Source organism: Pavona decussata, unplaced genomic scaffold (genome assembly GCF_977016875.1).
Source record: "Pavona decussata unplaced genomic scaffold, jaPavDecu1.1 SCAFFOLD_21, whole genome shotgun sequence".
NCBI lineage: Eukaryota > Metazoa > Cnidaria > Anthozoa > Scleractinia > Agariciidae > Pavona > Pavona decussata.
In genome coordinates, this window is record NW_028145444.1 from 6,630,685 (window position 1) to 6,654,579 (window position 23,895).

A 23,895-nucleotide genomic window follows, 5' to 3' on the forward strand; every position below is an offset into this window, starting at 1 on the left:
CGTGAAATTCATTCTCGTCAACTGACTGCATTTTCTCCACTTTAGTTTCACGAACAACACGAAATCCAAATCTGCTGCCTGACGATCTCACCAGGCTAAAGTTCATGAAGTACAGTAAAAAGGAGAAAACCAAACTAATCCCGCGAGTAACTCGCGACATGACTGCGTATGGTTATCTCTTTTGTCTTATGTAAACAATGGGATTGCTACCTCATCTTGAACAGTGCGCGCGCGCGTGCGATCAATTCTACCAGCGCGTACACAGTCAGCTGATACCAACCAAGCAAAAATATAAAATGGACTTTATTTTAGGCACTGATATAAATTGAGCAAACTTTTGCAGGAATACTTACATGCTTGTGCTTTTGTTTATTTTCGTTCACCTTCGAAAATTCGTTGCACGCAGACTTGGCACCTGGCTGAAATCGTTTACGGAACAACTTTAAAATTTGCTATGGCGTAACTTAGTGCGTGGATAAGTCAACGATCTGTCTTCAAACTGAACCTGCAACGAGTTGCCGCAACAAAAATGCTGCGCTTAAAATTTCGCGCGTGCTGTGTTACGTTAAAAATTATCCCGTGGAACATCCCCCTGTAAAATTCATTAATTATTCATCGAAGTTATGACCAATCAATAGGAAGAATTTAAGTCACATGTACACCTCTGTAAACCCCAATACAACTCAATGAATTATTAAACAGTAGAATTAACTTATGATACAAACTTCTGCTCAGCTAATTAGTATTCATTATTTTTTATTGTTTTTATTTCACAAACACGATAAAATATTCGCGTCCGATCTGTATGGGCTTTTCAGTGGCTCGCCTTCGGCTACAGATCTCCCGCTCATATTTTATCTAGTACTTAATGCATCAGTCGATTCCAGCAGTGGTCCCCCCCCCCCTCCCCCCTCGCCTTCCGGGCAACCACGGGGCATTTGTGTACCCCGGGATGGCCCCCGGGCATTTGACAAACGTGGTGGTTTCGAAACAGTGGAGTGAGTCGCTTAAATACGTGTACGTCGCAGATAGGCTAGTCCATCAAGGATTAGAGAAACTTGTGGATGTTTTTAAAGGTATCAGTGTTTTCTCAATTTTAGATATTTCTTCATTGGTTGAAAGTCTAAAATCAACAGCTTGGTGAACTGGCTGAACTATACTTATATATGCCTATCGGCAGATCAAAAACGTTCATACAGGGTAGAATATTTTCCATACCGCATTCCGCGCGGCGTTGATTTTTGCCCGATTCTACATTTATGTGAATCCTGGTCGCGTTTGGAATGGGCTTGGGTAAGAGCCTACTTATGTAGTTGCCGGGTTACTCTTCACTTTTCCGGAATTTACGCTTCGCTCAGGCTTTTCTCGCGGGAATGTTTAGCCTTCGTCCAGACGTCTCCTATTTCATTTGTTGCACTCGGGTGTAACAAACGAAATAGGAGACGTCTGCACGTAGGCTACGGATGATTTAACAAGCGAAAACAAAATAGGCCTTATCACGGTTTTCGACGCCATTTTGACGAGTAGGCAAACACGTCTAAAATAACAGTGTTTGTATGGAAATCCGATTTCAAATAATTTTCATAAAACATCACTTCTGAAAAATTCATGAATTGAAAAATTTTAACACTAGTAAAAGGATTTTAGGAAAAAAATTGGAGAGATTTAGCTGTGCCAGAAAGCGTCCAGTCGTGTTTTGAATTTTCCATGCATTTGTCTGTGTAGCGAGCCAGCCGTGAACTGCTACTAAAAATAGTTTGCGGGAAAAAAATACAGACAAATGTATGGAAAGTTCAAAACACGACTGGACGCTTTCAGGGACAGCTACATCTCTCCAAACTTTTTTTCCTAAAATCCTTTTACTAGTGCTAAAAGTTTCCAATTCACAGAAGCAGCGATGTTTTATGAAAATTATTTGACATCGGATTTCCATATAAACAAGCACTGTTATTTCAGACGTGCTTGCCTACTCGTCAAAATGGCGTCGAAAACCGTGATAAGGCCTATTAACTGGTTCGACATGAGTCGCAAACGGATGCCAATCGCGTATTTTTCTCAGTCTTCTGGTACTCTTTTTTTAATGAGGGTGAATTTTTTATTCAATTTTTGAGCACAGCTACATAAACAAGGAGTATTTATTCACGTGCACATTTTAATATTGCAGACGAAGCACCTCTTCTGGTCTGTGCGTGACCCCACGTGCACCCATTACGTCACGCAAGTTCCTTTCAATGAGGGGCTTTACGTAAGCGACATCTTTTGTGTCTGGTCGAAAAATCCAGACATCGTGTATTGAATAAGGAGTGCTTTTAAATTTCGGACATGTTGAAGGCAGAATGAAGTATTTGAGATTCACAATGCCGTGTACTGTTGAACTGATGGGAAATTTACTGTTTATCATTGCGAGGTAAGTCAGGTTTTAATCGGCGTTGTCGATCTCTTTGCGTTTGGCTGTTGGCCGTGAAATTCTCAAAGCTGAGTCATCGCACTTTTCCTCGGCGGTTTCTGTTTGATCGTTACATTATCTGAATTAACATACCAAATTTTATGCTTTTCAGCGCTATATCAGCAACGATCATGCCTCTTTCTGTCTTGTTTTTCGCTTGCTGGTCGGTAAATTTTTAGCTTGATCGCATCATTGTGCGTCGGATCATCTTTTTCAAGCTCTGTGTACAAAGCAGTTTAATTAATATATTGGGAAAGATCCGTAATTTTTATTTCGCTCACGTTGTTTCACTTTTCTCTTGAGGTAAAATAGCCCGTGAAATGCTGTTTGTGAAATATTTTGACTAAAGGGATTTGTTAGTTCCAGTTGATTATTAACAGTAAGCTTACCATGAAGTACGGGATATAACTGTTCCACTGAACAGAACTGCACTTGCTTCCAGTCTCGTCAATATGATAATTTGGCGTAACTATACATGGATAAGACTTTGTAACATTAAGTTAATATACTTTGTATTTGACTCTTAAACTCGCTGACGGTTCGTCTTTCATTCCAACTAAATGAACCGTAATTTTTCTGGCCGAAAATCACTGTTAACGGGATTCATGCGGAATTATTATTTAATGCCGCGCGCAGCTAGAAGGCAGAACTATTTATACAGTGGACTTTGTCCGACTGAGCATAAAAGAGTTTTTTTTGTTGTTTTGTTTTGAAGAAGAGGTATGATTTTTTGCAGCTACGTGTTAGCATAATAACAATACCAATCGTATTTCGTAAAAACTGTCAAGCATTTCAAAGCACAAATGGTCTCAAATGTTCTAATTGTGATTTTAAAAAAAACTGATTACACTTCGGTTGTCAGTTCTTCGTCGTTCTGAGATCAACAGCTATAATCGATATTTGCTAAGAGAATAACAAGTATTATAAACATGCCGAGACCTTAATGTATTTTTACGGACAACCTCAGGTCTTTAAGACTTAATAGCTGCCTGAAAATACGCACGTTCTTGAAATACCGATCGGAATTAAAATTCAAGATAACGAACTGGAACAAGATTACTTCCTTGTTTCAATAATATGCCGTTCAATATTCATTCTCCTGTTAGCTAATAAACAGGGGCAATCAACCGATCATTTCGGTGGATGTCTGTGCGAAAGGTCTTATTCGTCTCAGAAATTCGGATTTAGTTGTAAGGAAAATCTATAGTTTTCTTCGAAAAAATGTTAGCTCAACATTTCGTAACACTGGAAAACTAATTCCTTCCGTTTTCTGAGGGGCAAGTATGTCGTTAAAAATGTGAAAAAAAGTCAGCTAGCATTTTCGTAAAGCTATCAACAGCTGGTAAATTTGTGGAATAAGATTTCATTCCCTAAAACTTTCTGCAACTTAAAGGATCCCAACAGTGGAGATTAAACTGTGTAAGCTTATACAAAAATGTCTTACAAAGGACACAAAATAATCTTGGGAACACAGGATACAGCAGGTTCCCCTGGTGGAATAACTGAACTGTTTTGGATGATCGAGTATGCCTTAAAAGTGACAATAAAATACAACCCTTTTCAATCACACAACAAATAAGGATAATGAGTAGTGCATGAGCAATCACAAAGCATACTTTTTTCCCGTACATGTTCAGCAATTTTTTCCCTCTTCAAATAATTTTGTATGCATGATGTTACTGTTAAAAGACATCCGTCATGATTCAGTTGCTTTATGCCTATGCAAAACGTGACAATTGTTAAATGCAGTACTTGTCAACTATTTTATCAACAGCTAGATATAAGGGCGTTAGTTTCTAATGAGAAACTCTGGTGCTGCGTCGGTGGGGAGTAGAAACGAACGATTGGTTTATCAGCAGAGTTGATGAGGTAATATCGCCACCGTAAAGAGATTCGAGTCGGCTGATGTTTCGAGCTGATGTTTTTGTCAGAGCGAATCAAAGAAGTGAAGGTCGTGTTTTGTTTATATAGTAAGCAGTGGAACTACGCTATTGGTAGGAGCGAAGTAATCTGAAAACAAGAATAAAATTAGTCGAATCACAGTGCTTTGGAAGGCCAAAAGTCAAACCCCAGTTGCGTTTTAATTTTTTTAATTAGTTTATTTTGTCACCTACACAAACAGAGCATATAAAACAGGCTAAACAGAAATCGTTGGTAATTAAATTTCGGTAAATGTGACAAGGAAGCCTAATGATGAAGCTATAAGCTTATATATGAATAGACTTCCTGAGACTAGTTAATTAAAACGTGACTTAATACAGAGTGAACAAAGAGGAATAAAAACAACAGGCAATGAATTCCATCTTTTAGGTCCTTGATAAAAGATGCTGAACTAGTTCATATTCGTTCTACAAAAATGTGATCTATAGTGAGAGACAATTCGAGTTTCGTAATGATGAATCTGCTGGATAGCTGTGAAGAGATTACGAGAGATAGTAGGCGAAAGAATATTATGGATACGAATACATAAAAGTAGTGAGAGATAGAAAAACAATTTTAAAATGCTATAGATTTCAAGGACTTGAAGTTGGCTAAATAAAGGAGCGGTATTAGCTAGATAATCATGTAGCTTTTGTTATCAACCGCACCATGCGCTTTTGCTAAAGGTAAATACAGTTCAATTTTTAGCAGTGGGTGGAAGACCAGGCAACATTACAATAAGCAGGAAAGGATATACTGGAGAAAAATATAGGGACAGAAACGTTTTGGAGAGTAGATAAAACTGAGCTTTAGCAGTAATTTCTACAGATTTAGAGATCCTTTTTGAAACAAAACTAATATGAGGATTCCAAGAAAAGTGCTGATCACTGAGATCACCTAGGAATATAGTCTCGATATATTGTTTGATCATAGTATTTTCCAGGACTGAAGGGACATTAACATTAACTTTCTTTTGCCTTGGATGAAAAATCATAAAATTCTTTTTTGTCAAGTTTAAAGATAGCTTATTCGCTTTAAATCAAATCCCTATTTTTCAAGTTCATTATTAACAATAGAAATGAGGTGATACTGATCCCTTTGAGAACAAAAAGTACTTATATCATCTGCAAAGAGTGTAGAGATTGAGTTAGACTAGAGACATTATGGGTAGATTGTTAACATCGATGATAAACAAAAGAGGCCCAAGAAATGACCCCTGTGGAACACCACATGAAATGTTTCTAGAATATGAACTAAAGGGCCCAAATTGAATCCCATAGGTTTGAATTCCGATAGCTTTTTATCGACACTGAAGCAGTGTCCTGAATACCATAGTGTTGCAGTTTTTTGCACAATATTTGATGATTGATAGCATCAAGCGCTTTAGATAGGTGGAAGAAGATACCCACAGTTGTTTCATTTCTGTCGATGACGACGATATAAATTGAAAAGGAAGTGACGTTCCCGGTAATTGAAGAAATTGGACACCATAGAAATCACCGATTTCTTCACTCAAATGACTGTGAGGAAATTCTTTCACTTGGATCGCGACTTCAGGCAAAGGATCTGATATTCATGCAGATGCTCAGAGATCTGATTGAAGAAGAAAGGCGCAAATGAAAACTAACTTTCAAAAGAGCCAAACGAAACAATGTTCCAGTATCCGGACAAGTTATACACGAGGGACAAACTATGGCCTGTACGACGAGCGCTGGAGTTAACCCAGAAATTTTGCTCTTCCCTGTCATAACTTTTTCCCTTTCTTCACAAGATTGAAGACTTATCTGTCGTGTAGACTTTGTCTTCAATAGATATTTCGCACCAAAAGGCGAGCGGTGGAAGTGATATACGCAGCGCTGTAGCAAAACTGTTTAATTTACATACACTAGCTTATAACTTCCCATACTCCTTGCCACATGACTGTTTTACCTAATAGTTGTATAAGTGTCATAAGTGTAGGTTTTCTTTTGTTTCATTGTCTTTTTTTTTTCCTGTGGATTGCTTTTAAAAGTCTTTCAAGCTTACACCCCAATGATCCGCATCGGAAGTGCTTTTGGTTGAGGGACCAATCACGTCTATCGTTTTTGACTCTAATAGATAATCAACGAGTATTAAGATAGTCTAGATAGTGTATAGTCACCCGACTGCAAGGATTATTGATATGTATGTATGTGGGACCTGTCAATGTACGAGGATTATGAGATCGATCAGGGCGGCGAGAAAGTTTAAACCGTGTGTCAGTTTGCTTTATTAAAGAAGCTCATTGCATTGGCGTGCTGAATGGAGTCATTAAGCCTTCTTCAGCTGCTGCTCTACAAGAAAGGCAGGCGCCGCTATCATTTTCGATGACAGCCTCTCCTTTCAAATCTTGAGTACCTATTCTGATCTTGAGGGAAGCTTTGTAATATGCGACGTAGATACAAATGGGAAAAACTGACCGTGACAAATTTATACGCTCCAAACGATGATGACCCAAATTTTTTCACAACGGTTTTTAGCCGTCTACTCAATTTCCACTGCGAGGAGATAATAATCGGCGTTGATTTTAATCTTGTACTTGATCCTGAGAAAGACAAAAGAGGCGACGTTGTCAGAACTCATAAATTATCGATGGACGTCATCACAGCTTTTTCTGAAGATCTAGACCGAATTGACGCTTGGAGAGTTTTAAATCCTGACCTTAAATAACAGATTTACATGGCGACAGAGAAAACAGGAAGTTCACTTGCAGGCTTGATTTTTTTTCTACTTAAAAGGAGCACTGTCATGGCGATTTTGCTGTATTTTGGTCAAAACAGCTCAAATGTTTAATTTGACAAAGAACCTTTTTAATAACATGAAATTGTTGTTAGAGCACTGGGGAGAAAATATTGAGGGATTCCTCCGAGAAAAAACAAATTATAATCGGTTTTTAGCGACTTCTCTACAATACACAGGAAGAACTTGAAAGTTGCAATCCGCTTCCACCCTAGCCATCCGCAGCCAAAGATAATTAATACTAGTTTCTGTGCACCAGAAGGGTTATTGCTAACACAACTGAATCATTATTTTGACCATTCCATCGATTCAAATGTGTTTTTTGGCTATTCAAAGTGACACAAAAAATTGGCGACACTGCCCCTTTAATCAAAGCGCTCTTTGCAACATTACTGGAACTGACATTTTACCAGCATAAACGAATCATTCTATGATAACCGTAGAAATGTCCAAACATTCCAACACAAGAGACTCAGGCTTTGGGAAACGTAACACTTCCTTCTTAAACGACAAAGAATATGAATCAGATGAAAATAGTTCTTCAGCTAAACAAAGAAGAATGTATGTATACAACAGATGACATTGTTGATCCTGGTCTAGTGTGGGAGATGGTGAAAATGAAAATTAGAGAGGAATTCATCAGATAAGGCCCGTCCCAAAAAAAAAAAAAAAATGATGGCGAATGAGAAGAAGGAAATTGAACAGGCAATTGCAACTTATGATTTTCATCTAAGTAGTGTTTGTGTTGATGACTCTCAAAAATTAGCTCCACCCTGATAATCAGGGCGAAGCTCGAAACAAAGAAACGTAAATTAGAGACAATAATTGAGTTCCGGACAAAAGGAACGATTATTCAGAAAAACACTGAATACTTTCTTAATTTTTAAAGAAGGCACTGCAAACAAGGAACAATAGTCCAGCAATAGCCCAATAACGACTTTGTTTATAAGGACTTTATGGACTTTTTTTGGACAATTAGAACAATAATTGAACAGTAGTCCGATAAAGAAATACTGTCTTAGAGAATGAATACGCTACCGATTTTTATTTTCCTCTAATTCAAAACCAGAAGCTTCTGAACAAAGATGAACAACCTTTAAGGTCTGTTAAGGTTACCCTATACCTTCAGAGGTGTCTCGCGTTTAAGCGATGTTCGGTAGCGTGTTCAGTTTAAACTGTAGATACCTAAACCCCATATCAAATTAAAGCTTATAGAACTGACTATCAAACCATACCAAGAATTTTGAAATAAAATAAATTGTCAAATTTTTCACGACCTCTAATTGCGAGCGTCCGAATCACCTTTTTAAAGCTACAAGTCAAGGTGAATTTTGTTTTTTGCTAATTTAATTTGCTCCTCAGTTTCCGGACCCAAAGCGCTGAAAAAACGTCTGCGTTTTGCCATATTCTATCGCAGTTAAAAGTTATAGAGCATTTTCGAAATAGGATAAAAAAAATGTGGAGTAATCGTACAAAAATCGCTCACGGAGAAAAAATATGTCGAAAAAAAAAATTCGCAGACACGTTTTTGTTGTTTATATGTTAAACTAGCTACTGTCCAAATTTGAAGGCAAACGAACAAATTCCTTTTGAGTTTTAGCTCTTTGAAGTGGCTCCTCCAAGTGAAAAACATTTATTCGAGAAAACAGCGCTAAAAATTCGGCAACTCATTTTATTTCAAAATTCTTGGTTTAGTTGGATAGCCAGCTCTGTAAGCTTTAATTTGATATAAGGGTTCAGGTATCTACAGTTTAAACCGGACGCGCTACATCGCTTGGACGCGAGACACCTCTGAAGGTACCGGGTAACCTTTAAGAAGGAAGAATGTTTAGAGGCACTGAAAACCATGGCCTCTGACAAAACGCCAGGGACCGACTGTCTCCTCTGCGAGTTTTAAAAAGTATTTTGAGCGATGTGGTAATCTTAACAAACGCTACGAATTACTCTTTTGAAATAGCTAAGCTCTCGAGTAACTGTTAAGCTTGTACTAAAGAAGGACACTGAACTTACTTCAAATAAATTAATATTGGCCACGTGTAACGCTGTTGAACTGTGATTACAAGATTGCAGCCAAAAGCTGTAGTGAGCTGTTTTAAAATCGTTTTTCCATAGCTTCGGCTCCGATGATCAGATAAGTTTTATTTCAAAAAAGCAGATTTATTGAAGGTAATATTCTTTTTATAGGTAGACAGCGTTATAAAATATATGCGGCGAAAAATATTCCGGGACTACGTATCCTAGTTCTTTTACTATATTTTGAAAGAGCATTTTTCAACTTTGGGGTACCCATTGATCCATAAAACCCTACAACATGTTGACTTTGGTTCATCGTTGCTCAGAAGGACCAACGTTCTTTTACTCCAACATCGAAAGCTGTATTTAAAACAATTGTTAGGCCAGCAACTTTCCGCCTCCTACTAGAGGAGTAGAGAGGATTGCCCTCTTTAATTCTCCGGTTTATTCTTCTAGCAGAAATTATTGGCTGAAGCTATTCGTCAACTAAAGGAAATTCGAGGCATAACTGTAAATGGCAAAGAAATTAAACTAAGTCAAGATGGCTCTGAAGCATCCTTACGGGAATCTTCAAAGTTGATAGACAGGTTTGGTGAAATGTCTGGCCTCGGACTCAATAGCAAAAAGACAGAATTTCTTTGGAGTGCCTCTCACCCCTCAGCGATGTTATACTCTGTTCTGTTAGAGACTTTAAGTGGCCACATCCTCGGAGACCCAGGGGCAGTTAGTCGGGTAACAGGGATTTTCGTGGGCGAAAGTTTACTGTAAGAACGAGACGAACGGCTCATACCGTTCTTACAGTAAACTTTCGCCCACGAAAATCCCTGCTACCCGACTAACTGCCCCTGGGTCTTCTAGGGTGAAGTGGCCAAAGAAGAAAGTCAAAACTTTTGGTGTTTAGCTGTCGGTGTACCCAGTGACAAGGTAGGAAAACTATAAAGCGATGCTAGGGTGCAGGAAATTTCGTAGACTGAACTTGTGGCGGAAAATCATGATTTAAAGAGCCTTGTGCCACACAGGAAGTTTCTATTCTTTCTCCTTTACAAACAAATCATGACGTAATTAAAGAGATCAACGCAATATTTTATAAATTTTTATGGAGCGAAAAAAGTAACAAAACCAAAAGAACTGTTATGATAAATGACTATGAAGACGGAGGTCTTAAAATGATTGATGTAACCTCTTTCAGTAAATCCATTAAGGCTTCCTGGATAGATCTAAGTATCTTTTGACACAAAAAGCGGCAGCTGGAAAGTTTTTCGATTCGGAACTTCAGAAATACGGAGGTACAGCTGGTGTCATTTCTTGGGAATCTAAACAAGAAAGATAGGCGTAACTAAAGGACGGTGCCTACTTTTGTTACTGCGCATACGTTCTGCGCATCTCGAGATACTCGGGTTTCCTATGGGCGGTGCCTACTAATACAGGGTTATTTTTGCGCGGTTCAAAACTACGCGGAAAAAGCAGAACTTAGCAAGTGCTCTTGGTATCCAAAAAGAAAATTGGGGGTAACTGTGCATTTTTCAGAGATGATTAAGCTTCAATTTGGCCACAGAAAAAGCCATACATTGCTTTGTATTTTACAGTCTTTGAGAATAATTGTTGCTTATCTCTTAAAATGCGTGGCTACCCCCATTTTCTTTCTGAATTTCAAAAGCCCTTTCTAAGAGCTGCTCCCGGCTCCCTTCATTGTCATAAACCACACAAAAATACTTCTTTATTAGAAGGCATCGTCCTTAAACAAGGAGTTCCGCTATAAAAGGGCAAGCCCCTCCTTCATTTCACACCTTTGTGGGCGTGAGATGCAAATTTAGACGCCGTTCAGTCGTGGAAAGTTGTTGACTGAAGCGACCTCTGAAAAATTAAAATTTTATAATATCACTACAGCAATATAATATATCAAGTTCTTATTTGTTTAACAAGGTTTATTCTGAAAAATAAGCCAAATTCTCCGGTAAACGCCGAAGAAAAAGACACATGTTGTTTGTCAGTTGTCTACGTTCAGGTGGTTGATTGGCATCTGAAGGTTAGAATAGCCTGGGGCCCGTTTCTCGAAAGTCCCGGTAACTTACCTGGCCCGAAAAGTACATTTTTATACGTTTTTTTTTTCGCCGTTCACACAATGATTACAGACATGGTACTTGGTCAATGTTTTCATAGAATTGTAAGATTTTAAAATTTAGTATTCAAAGCTAACAAAAATTGACTTCTTTTAAGAAACATTTATCACCAAACACTTATCGGGCCCGATAAGTTACCGGGACTTTCGAGAAACGGGCCCCAGGCCCCCTTTATACCGGAACTTCCTGTTTAAGGTATCAGACCTTTTCATGAAAGAAATCTGAAAAATCTGGTCGGAGACCTTCTTTGTGGAAACGATAATCTCTGAAAAAACGGCTCCTTGGCATCTGCACCAGTATAGTATAATTTCCATATAAGAATAGAAAATAGACCTGTTATTTATTAATTTTATTTTATGTACTATACAAAGATTGGTACCGCAAAGGTATAACAAAAGTCAAACGGAAAAGGTTCCTCCAACTTTCTTCCACTTACTGCTTTCCAAAACAAATATGGTGTACGAGCCCGGCCTTCAACCTTTCAGTTTTGGAATAATCATGGCAATTAACTGTGTCTCTAGAAAAAACGCAATGGATTAACTCGAATATGAATATTTCTTTTCGAAATTTCTACAGAGCGCCAAACCATCGACACTTGCTTATAGGAAGCTAATGAAGTAGGATGTGCAGGAGATAAAAATCAACTGGAAAGCATGCAGCTTACCAGCTCCACTTTCAATGTACGTAGAGCTCAAACGTTATGGCTTTTAGTTTTAAGTTCTTACATCGACGTCTTTCGATCAATTCTTCACTTCCTGACAAGAATAGGGCTGATCGACAATTTTTATTACAAGTTACTATACTAGTGCACTGAAACTATTTCTAAATGTATTTGGCTACGAAGGCCAGGATGAAAATGGATTGCAACTTGCCTCTTCGATAAAACTCAGTTTTCCCTGAGAGGAAATCACTTGACATCTTTTTCTTGGCGTGCAAGGCGCTTTTCGTGAACGAGAAAAAGGACATAATTAGTTTGAGATTCATCAAACTTTTGTCCAAAACACGTAAAACATGCCTATGACATAGACACTTCAAAAGTGCTTTTGGAATTAGCTTTTGTAAATTTAGACCGGACTGGCTCTGAGTTCTATGTCAAAGACAAGACCCTTGCATTACGTACGTAAGATGTAAAAGTGCCTTCACGGTTAACGGTTTATTTATTCCACTGTCCTGCCGAATTATAACTCTCTTATCTGCGAATTTAAATTGCTGGAATGACAGGGAATTTCTCAGGACCATTTCCTGAAACCAGTACATTTCTTCACAGCGCCGGACCTCGATAGCTTGATGAATGTTCGTCATGATATAAGCGTTTCACAACTCAGTTCACTTGAGTTTAGAGTAAGAGTTTTCTACAAGATAACGTATATTTTCTAGTCGCTTCAAGAAAGCAAAATAATAATAATAATAATAATAATAATAATAATAATAATAATAATAATAATAATAATAATAATAATAATAAATAAATAAATGATAATAATAATAAATAAAAAATAAATAAAGGTAATGTTTAAACTTCGACGGCACGGTACAGTGAAGCCCGGTTAATACGGACACCAAGGGGACATGTGTTACGCCGCAAAAGGTAACAATTAACGCAAAATGTAACATTAACGCGAAATGTAACAACTTTTGACGCAAAATGTAATATCAACCCGAATTGTAACAACTTCTAATGCAAAATGTAACAATTTCTTTAACGCGAATTGTAACAACTTTTTAACGCAAAATGCAACAACTTCTTTAACGCGAAATGTAACAACGCAAAACGTAACAATCTTTTTGATGGATTATTGTAAGTAAAGCTTAAGGTACATCACTATCCACTGTGTGTGGGTGGCTAAACTTGGTCGTACCAACCTTCAGTACAGCTTTAGCTATTATCCCTCGGTTGTCTAAACCTTATGAAGAATGGACTTTTGGATTCCCAAATTAATAAAGTGCTGTTTATATTACTATCAATACCAGAGGTAAAGTGGGAAAGAGGAGCGAAGGGTCACAATATTCCCAAGTTTTCAGAATTTGGGAGAGGACAAGTAAAGCGGAAGCGGTTGTCAGATTAAGTGGTAAAGGCGTAAACGTGGTGTTTACCTTGCCACCAACACTACATACACACAGGAGGAGTTTCGATCGAAAGCTTTATCACTGGTACCTGAAGAATGTATGGTTACTTAAACGACTTCTACTACCTACTTACACTTCCATTTACTTACAATACACTGTTGCTTTTCTCCATCATTAATCAAAGAACACATAGAGAGTCAAATTTAATCAGCCATTTAACAAGGGTAAGAGAGTTGTTCTACCACTCTACGATCTTTATTCTATGTGCTCTTGAATAATTTTCTCCTCTTTTCATTAAACGATTTCTTAGCTTAACATTTTAATTCAAGAGAAAACGTCGACCTTTTTAAACCGAGTGATTCTATTTAATACAGTTAACTCTTTCCTAGCGGCCACTTCTCGTAAGCGACCGCCTCCCGTTTTGCTAAATACTGCTCCAAAACCTCTCTCAACGGGACTTGTAACCAGTAAGTTTGTATAATTTGCATTTCAGTAGATGTTTAGCTTGACAAGAAGGCTAATATGTCTAAATCTCCTTCTTTATATATCAAGGCCAGAGTTGTTACATTTTGGGTTGTTACATTTTGCGTTAAAAAGTTGTTACAATTCGCGCTAAAGAATTTGTTACATTTTGCGTAAGAATTTGTCACAGTTCGGGTTAATATTACATTTAGTGTCAAAAGTCGTTACATTTCGCGTTAATTGTTACATTTTGCGGCGTAACAACATGCCAAAGTGTCCGTATTATCCGGGTGTCCGTATTAAGCGGGCTCTCAGAAAAACATGGAAAAACGTCACGGACACATGTTTTATCGATACAAAGAATAAAGCAGACATTTTTACGGCAACAAGACGTTGTTAAATTTTTTAACTGTAACTGTAACAGGTTCAAACTAAGGAAATCTTACACATCTATCATAGTCTTGGACTAAAACTCCTTTATTGTTCTTGAACCACGACAACGGAGTCGAAGTCTTCGGAGGCTGATGCTGATAGGGTCGATAGCGGCAAGCATAGGACGTGAAAGAGGAAGGAGACTACAAGCAATGACTTGTAGCAAAAAGCCAAAGAAGTGAAACTTTTGTTTTATACATAGTAGGCAGAATCACTTTCTTACAAGGGAGTAATAATACCAGAAGAAAGACAGACTGATCAAACATGTCACGCCATTTTGCTGCTACTTTTTAGAAATAAAATCGTATTAACCCGTAGAAATCTGTCATTATTTGAACAGGGCACAATGTCTACAATTAGCACACAATTGTAACAGTGAAAATAGACAGTGCGCAGATAACTAGTGTCCATAAAGCGAGGTTGAGGATGTACGAGAGTTTGTCACTCGGGACACAGAAAAGTTTTCGTTGTCCGTATTAACCCGTTTCCGTATTAAGCGGGTGTCCGTAGAAGCGGGGTTTCATTGCACAGCTTTTTACGTTTCGTTTTGTCTTGTGAGAAAACTTGTACCGTTCCATTTGTCAAGAAACGCTCACGCCACTCAAAAGGCCAACCCGCTGCGTAAACTAATCTTGCAATAATATTGAGTTTTCATTTGCCAATCAGCATAAGAAAAAAAAAATAACTCTAGTCTTCTTCGGATAGAGCTAATATTCCTTGTTGGAGTTTATTTTATTTTTATTATTATTTTTATTGTTGATGTTTCGTTAACGTTTCAGGAAATATGGATCGCATTCACGCTATTGCTAAGTGGGTATGTGTTTTTTGTTATAAGGAGTAGTCAGTGTTCTGTGGTGTACGATTGGACAGTCTTCCGTTGTGACCATTTGGTATGTCGGTCCTGTTTTCGACGTAGAGCCGAAGAGCACAAGCAAATGTTCCAATGTCCATGTGGGACTCAGTTCCCAGAAAGTGCCTATGATTATATAATCAATTTCACGTCATCATGATCAGCTCGAAAAGATGCGGAACGGATGTCTTTTCCAGGCATGTTCAAAGAATATCAAGACGTCCCGAAGTGAAAGCTGCATTCGTTATGGACTGAAGTCAGTTCACACTAGCTGTCCTACCTCGACCATTTAGTAAACAGGGCATAGTTAATGTGGCAGTTCAGCTGTTGCTAGTTCAGAAAGAAGTGGGCTAGAAATCTTGGCGGAATGAGCGTTCAACTCGGTCCTATAAAACCCTGGGTGTGTCGCAGGCGACTGAAGCTGGCGGACAATGATGTATCCTTCTGTTTCTTACGCTCAGGTTTCCGTGCTATCGCCTGAGTCTATCCTTGCATGGGTTACTGCAACATACACCGCACAGCGGAATGCAAAACGTTAATTTTGCCCTGTTCAACTACGGAGAAATGTTTGCAAGTGCATCTCTCCATAACTAGGCAGTCACGTACGTTCTTCGCCCCGTATGGCAAACGGTAAGCGAGGTAATTATCTCTCTCTAGTTTGCCAAGTATGTTTAAAACTGCAAGTGTGTCCTTATTCCACACTGGTCATTGGATGGAAAAGTCTCCGGCAAAGTGTTGCTATTTCACCACGTAGAAGCTAGCCGCTGTATTGTGATGACTACTAGCGTTCGACGTCTCTACGTTGACGAAACAAACGGTGTTACGAACAGTCAAGAAAGGATGACGCTAGAATTCCAAAAACACTGTGGGGCCAGTTTAGCAGTCATCAGTTATGGTAAATACCACCTTAGAATTTTAATTCTATAGTGATAGAGTAAATCTCCGTATGAGGACCGGTTGCGTTGGAGAGATTTGTTAAGGACTTTAAGATAGGACGACCACGGACTACGGCTACGGTAGGCCGCGCCAGGCCATACAAATCGTGGACTGGCGCGAGTACGCTGAAAGGGCACGAAAATCGAAGTGCATTTTGACATTAAGATTTCCACTACGCGGTGTTGAGAAAATAATAAGTAATAATAGAAGGTACACTTAGAGTACATTAAAAGACAACTGTACATTGCTGTGCCAGAGATTACAGAGTGAAAACATAGCTTGATCTTCGCCACTACGTGAAACACACTGACTACTCCGCGTAGCAGAAAGACTACGAACAACGCGGGAAACTCGCGTGCTAATGATCATGCGCAGTCTGACTCGATCCAGGTGCCGACTCACGTCCAACCGTAGCCGTAGTCCGTAGTCGTCCTATCTTAAAGTCCTTATTCAGAATTACGGTTACGGCAAACGGTAGAAATGACCACGTGACCATGACCTCGCGTCAAATGTTTTCCCGTCTGGCCCGCCCACTAAGTAAGTACATATTGGAGTCATATTAGTGGAACAAACGACAGTAATCGGTTACAACTCCTGGAAAAGCAATTTTACAATTCTTCTGCCTTGACCATTGACTTTAATCTTTTTTTTTTTCGTGTTTAGTCGCGGAGAGGTTGCCTCCTGTATCATCCAGCCTAATACCACAGGTTTACCATCCTCTGTGTGGTGAAATGGCTCAGTGTCGGTTATAAAATAAGTATTTCTTAGGGTGGTATAGATAGAATAAGAAAAAAAGCGCTCAAAATGTTGAACACGATGTTGGAGTTTATATTTTCAAGTTTGTATGTTCATGTGTAAATGTGTTTTTATGAGGCTTGCGTATGAGGTTTCACAAACTTGCCTCACACTGACGAGTATAATCAGCCCTTCTATGCTTCTGAGTGAGTCAAACCGTAAGTCTGTAGAACTGAACTATACAAAAACAGAAGAGCAAACTTCAGCATCGTTTTAATATTGTCAGCTTTTTTGTTCAAATTTAATTTTTATAACCGACACAGCCAGTTAAAAGCATAGCTAACACGCGGAGGATGGTATACCTGTGCAAATACCCAACATAAAAAACTCCGTTATTTTCTCGATTTCAACCTCATTCCCAGGATCCTCTCTCCTTTTCCCTCGAGAGGGGACCCTAGAAACGAGGTTGTCTCGATTTTTTACGCGAATTCGTGAATTACGTCAAGGAATGGCAAATGCCCTTCTCCCGACTTGTACATACACGTGGCACTCATTCGCAAGAACTGGGAACGATAAAAGAAAGAAGTGGCACACGGAATAAAGTATGAATGAAGTGGAACACCACGGGAAAAAATATGACAAGTTCGTTATTCACTAGGCTTAAAAAATAACATCACATTTATTTCATTGACATTCAAATCCTAACAGTATACAGGATGTTTGTCACATGAACCTAGTAGCCTTAGCTCCCACGAGTCTCCTGTAGCTCAGTGGTAGAGCATTCGAACTAGTAATCGGAAGGTCGACGCGACTCTTGTTGGGAGTACTCGGATTTTCTTTTTCCGAGTATGCCTGTGTCACTGACTCAAAACTGCATCTATTAATTTTCTTTTGCAGGCCATCCAAATAAGGAAGTAGCTGTATGTTACATCACTGTCTTGAGCGGGGAACCAACCAGATTACAAAAAAGTGACGTATCCTGTGGTGTGTATTTTACTACTTTAAGCACTGATTTTTTTTTATAACCAATTGAGGTAGTGACTGTATATTGAGTACGTCACTGCCTTGTGCAGGGAACCAATTTCATAGATCGCAGAAAATTAAAATATCCTATGTGTATGCTACCAGTATTAGCACTGATTTTTTTTCTTTGCAACAACATGTCCTGTTGAAAGACCTCGGATTTCCCTTTTCAAGTCCCCTTGTGTCAAGACTAACAAAAAAATACCTCTATCAAGATCAATTTACTTCACTTTGAAGCGGGTTTCTCGGTTGAGCGTCGAAACTAATTTTGCAATGTTTGCTTCCGTTTTGCTTAATTTACGACGGCGACGCTGTATGATTGTCTTAAAAACACACACACACACTCTTGCTAGTTTCTCAACTCCAGAACGGGCTAACCGTGACTCTCTTGTAAGCGTTTTCCCGCGTTCGATGCCATTGACGTGTATTTGCTTCGCGTTCTAATTGGTTTATTGTGTTCTTTACCTGGCTTGTGATTGGTTGAAGTGTCTACTTTGTTTTGGTCTTGCGCATTGCGCGCGGAACTAACTTGAAAATTGCTGTCATTCGCAAGTGCATAAATTACATTCTTGACTGTGTTTCTCAAAATCGTTTACCGCCAGCTGTCAACGGACAGAGAAGCGGCGGCTCAATTCAATTGACAAATAACAGTTTATCTGTTATCAAGCAGAATGGTTAGCTACGATTGAATTAGTCAACATTTGTCTGTCGATGTAATGCCCGTTAACACCCTTTAACGCATGGTTTGCTACACGCCAAACAGCGACTTTTCTATTCTGCTAAAAATTGCGATTTTTGTCTCTGAAACATTGTAGAGAAGCTTGAAAAGCTACTGATCGCTTAAGGACATAATCAGTTCCTACGAAACCGGAATTTTTTCTTAAAAATCTCGAAGGTATACGAGCAACCTCCGATGAATAATTACAAGGACTTCTAATAATAGACCGGAATTAACCGGAGGCTAGCCTGAGGTGCTGTGATCACGCGGAACGTAATTAGGTTCATTGGAGCATCACAATGTCGCGTCGCATCATATGCAATGGAGTTAATTTGCAGGTATGTCTCCGCAGCGAGGCGAAACCACAACTGAGATCGCGTGTCATTAGCCGGTCGCCAGTGCAGTGGGCACCTTTTCGTAACATTACCGTTGTTTTATACTAATAACACTAATTTATTATATCTAGAGCGCTTTATACTGAGGCTCTTGAGCGCTTAACAAGAAATATAAACAATAAAATGATTAAAAACTAATTAAAAATTTTTTATAGAAATTGATCAATCGTGTCGTGACAATAATTAAAAAGCTATAATCAGATATCAGAAAATCATAACGATTAAAAAAGTGCAATTTCAAAGTCCACAGAAGGTTGAAAATACGCGATACTACACAAATGAGTTTTCAGTTTAGATTTAACATGTTACACAATGCCGGTCGTTGTTAAACATGTTAAACTAGCAAAGGCGGTCGAATCTGCCGCCGCTACGGAAACCTCCCTTAACGTGCTTGTCCCACTGGGTACTACGTCCAAATTCATACAAATACTGTCCGTGGCTCTGGGACCACATTCAGGGCAATTAAAATCTTCAAAACCACAGCGGCAAACCGATGAGTGGTGCCGGATCTCTTGTAGTCCTGGATCAGTGATTTTTGTTTCAAATGCAAAATATAGACGGCAGACAAATCTTAACTGCGGAGGTGGCGAAAAATAAACAAAATGGCTAGCCGGAACAACTGAAATATATTATGACAAATTAGCCCTAATTTGTTATAACATATTTCAGTTGTTCTAGGCATTTTGTTTATTTTTCGCCACCTCCGCCGTTAGAATTAGTCTGCCGTCTATATTTTGCCAATTCAGAAACCTGCCTCAGCTAGGGTGGCCCCATACGGCTAGCCTCAGTTGGAGGTGTTGACATCGTGCGGTCCGATGTGAAAAATGAATTTGTCATATAAGCCAGAAAAAAGGCCAGTTTTTCTGTCTTTTCTCGTTTACGTATTTGTTTTTCACTCAGCTTCCATTATCTCCCACGCGAGTCGTGTGTCCTCCTACTAGAGACGATTTTCATGTGCACTCGAATGTTTACCCCGCTCTATTATCGCGAGAGAAATGAAAAATTACTAGTAGTCTAAACATTTAACCATGATTGCATGAAATCGATTGCTATGTTAGTGAGATGCAATACAAGACACATTTTCTTGGGACACAGTACACAGCGGTTTTAAATTTTGTCGTAAAACCAAAACCAAAGTAATTACACTGGCCTATCACGAGAGATGTAAACAGCGCAATGAACCAGTCAGAACTCAGTGAAAATAGCTGTAACCGGCGCCAATCGCTCGAATTACTTTCCACACAATTGAAAACTGCTCTAAAATATATAAAAAAAGCAAACAAACGAAAATGATTGAAAGCAAGGAGAACGATACAATCTTGTATGTATTTCTCTTGAAAATACAGGTCTTCCAAATATGATGTTGACGATGTGTTACGTCAATAATACCTTGAACAGGGAACCATTCAGGTCGCTGAAAAGTAAAATATGCTCTGGTGAGTACTGTTTTACCTCTGATCCTTTATTCGTTTTTTGTTTTGTTTTGTTTTTTCACTAAGTTAAACGAGTGTTAATTTCACTCCAATTTACTCCCGGTTTCGAGGCTGAGAAATACATCAGCTTTAATGACAATGACAATGACTGTGACAGTCACAGTGGTAATAACAATGGCAATGATGTCTGCATTGACAGTGGTAATGGCAATGACAAAGACAATGGCAATGGATCGACAATGGTATTGACAGTAACATTGACAATGGCATTGACAATGGTAATGGCAATGACAATAGCAATGACAATAGCAATGGCAATGGCTCGACAATGGTATTGACAGTAACATTGACGATGGCAATGACAATGGCATTGACAATGACAATGGTATTGACAATGGCAATAGCGTTGACAATGACAATGGCATTGACCATGACAATGACAATGACAATGGCATTGACCATGACAATGGCAATGATAATGGCAATGACAATGGCAATGACCATGACAATGGCAATGATAATGGCAATGACAATGACAATGGCATTGACCATGACAATGGCAATGATAATGGCAATGACAATGACAATGGCATTGACCATGGCAATGATAATGGCAATGACAATGCCAATGACAATGGCATTGACCATGACAATGGCAATGACAATGACAATGGCATTGACCATGACAATGGCATTGACAATGACGATGGCAATGATAATGGCAATGACAATGACAATGGCATTGACCATGACAATGGCAATGATAATGGCAATGACAATGGCAATGACCATGACAATGGCAATGATAATGGCATTGACAATGACAATGGCATTGACCATGACAATGGCAATGACAATGGCATTGACAATGACGATGGCAATGATAATGGCAATGACAATGACAATGGCATTGACCATGACAATGGCAATGATAATGGCAATGACAATGGCATTGACAATGACGATGGCAATGATAATGGCAATGACAATAACAATGGCATTGACCATGACAATGGCAATGATAATGGCAATGACAATGACAATGGCAATGGCAATGATAATGGCAATGGCAATGACTGACAATGGCATTGACCATGACAATGGCAATGACATTGACAGTGGCTTTGCAATGCCAATGCCAATGACAATGGCAATGACAATGGCAATGGCAATGACAATGACAATGGCAATGACAGTGGCTTTGACAATGGCAGTGGCAATGACAATGAGTGACAATAGGTTTGACAATGCCGAACAATGGCAATGGCTTTAGAATGGTATTAGCAATGGCAGTGACAATGACTGACAGTGACAACTGTGACTGAATGCGGGGAATGAAATCCACGATATTGAATGATACCCGTTAAAAAACTTAGAAAAGTGTAGCATTTATAAAGAAAATCCAAGAAATTAAAGTTGGAAAATCGAATGGTGTGCATCGCGTCCATTATAGATGACGCCCGTGTAAAAACTGAGAGAAGTCTTAAACGTCCAGTAGACAAAGTATAGTTGAATCACCAAGAACGCATACTGTGACCACAAGCTACTCGTAATGGTCATCGCAAAGTGTGGGGTTACACGGTATTACCTTCAATTTTTGTTATGGTATGCAAGCAACTCACATCTTTATAGGTTGTGAATTAATTTTGGCGACCTCACTGAACAGTTAGCGAAAATAACGGAACTGATTAAAACCCGCGCGAAAACAAAAGGCATCGAGTGATTTCAATAGACCATTTCCATATATTAGAATTCTAGCTTGGCTACGAGGCTCAGGGGAATATAACAAATGAAATTTATTACTCATCTCTGAACCTCAATCAATGTTGGTTTGTTCCCCAAAGCCTCGTAGTCAAATACGAAACTGGTCTATTGAGTGTCGTACCAAAGTAATTACTCTAGCCAATCACAATATACGTAAACAGCACTATGGACCAATCTGTTCGAAGCAAATACGTGTAACCGGTTCCCAGCGCGGGAAAACTCGTGCGAGCTGAGCAAGTCACGATTGGTTTTGGTTTTGCTTCTCATTGGTTGAGAAAGTCGTGCGAGTTTTGCTAAACAATCAAAGAGCACGTAAAGCAAAACAAAAACAAACGCAAGATTCGATTACACCTGATGTTCGGAGTAATAATTTTCGGACGATAGACTTCAGGTTTGTTCTTGAAATTTCGAACATAACACACTTTGACTTAGATGACACAACTGGTAAGTAATGTGATACATTTTAACAACACAGTCCGAGCACAGCAAACTACATGACGAACTTTGAGGGAAAAAAACAAACAAACAAACAAACAAAATAGAACAGAACACTGAATAACGAGTGCACGAATACTAGTCAGAAAACAATAATTAAATGTCTCAATTTCTTCCAAGCCAACGGAGTCACACTTTCGAGCGTTTTCATAAGCCTTGCCTTTGTTGTAGAAGTCTTAAAATCGAAGTTATTTCACATTTACCCGGCGAGATATACATCAGCCCGGATGTTTGAAAACGAGTCCGATCGAGTCATGCTTCCTTAAGGGTACGGTGCGAATGGTTTTTTGTCGTTCAAAATGTGCAAAGTTGCCGGTATAAAAACAAAAGGTTGCAAAGTCTTTTTTTCCATCTCCTCTTCCTCCTTTCTTCTCTCTTTCGTATCATGCTGCACCTCCTCGGCGCCACAAAACCCGCGATTCAGTGTCGTTTCACGAATAGCACTCAAGTCATGCTCCTCTGTGCGAATGTTTTTTTTTCTCAATATAAAAACAAAAGGGTGCGAAGTCTTTTTTTCCATCTCCTGTCCCTTCTTCCTCCTTTCTTCTCTATTTTGAATCATTCTGCACCTCCTCGGGTCCATAAAACCCGTGATTCAGTGTCGTTTCACGAAAAGCGCTCAAGTCATGCTTCTCTGTGCGAATGGTTTTTTCTCAGTTTTTTTCCATCTCCTCTCCCTTTTTTCTCCTTTCTTCTCTCTTTCGCATCATGCATGCTGGACCTCCTCGGGTCCATAAAACCCTTGATTCAGTGTCGTTTTACGAAAAGCGCTCGACTCATGCTTCTCTGTGCAAATGTTTTTTTTTTTTGTCAATATAAAAACAAAAGGTTCCAAAGTCTTTTTTCCATCTCCTCTCCATTCTTTCTCCTTTTTTCTCTATTTTGCATCATTCTGCAACATCTCACGGCCATAAAACCCGTGATTCAGTGTCGTTTCACGAAAAGCGCTCAAGTTTTCATCGGCTGCCTTTTCAAAAATTCGGGTACTGTACCGGTTTTGTTCGGACGAGAAAAATCCCGGACATTTCCTTACATACTGAGCAATGTCAGGACTAATAGAAAAATAGAAGAACTTGGTGAAAGGGCATACAAAGAGAGATGGGGTGGGGTGGGGGCTCGTATGTCTCCCTCCCATCCCTGACTCCTTCTCATCCCCTTCCCTTTCTTTCATTTACACTCACCCCACTCTCTCTTCTGGGTCGCTTTTTTTGTCGCGCAAATTCACCTCTTTCAACTATATGTCTTGCGAATGAACTGAATCTAACTTATCCTGGTGATAGCGAAGTAATCAAGCTTCGTCTTCTCTCCTAGTCTTGCGCACACGCGGTG

The 23,895-nt window shown here is 39.1% G+C and overlaps 1 protein-coding gene across 1 annotated transcript in view; it reads left to right on the forward strand.

Annotated features, from left to right (window-relative positions):
- The first annotated feature begins 2,258 nt into the window (after positions 1 to 2,258).
- Positions 2,259 to 23,895, forward strand: part of LOC146486507 (RNA-binding motif, single-stranded-interacting protein 2-like) — a 64,675-nt gene continuing 43,038 nt past the window's right edge. The window contains exons 1-4 of the mRNA XM_085101367.1: positions 2,259 to 2,407; positions 15,053 to 15,962; positions 17,636 to 17,722; positions 20,221 to 20,310. The gene's annotated coding sequence lies outside the window, so the exon portion shown is untranslated. The remainder of the gene's footprint in view (positions 2,408 to 15,052; positions 15,963 to 17,635; positions 17,723 to 20,220; positions 20,311 to 23,895) is intronic.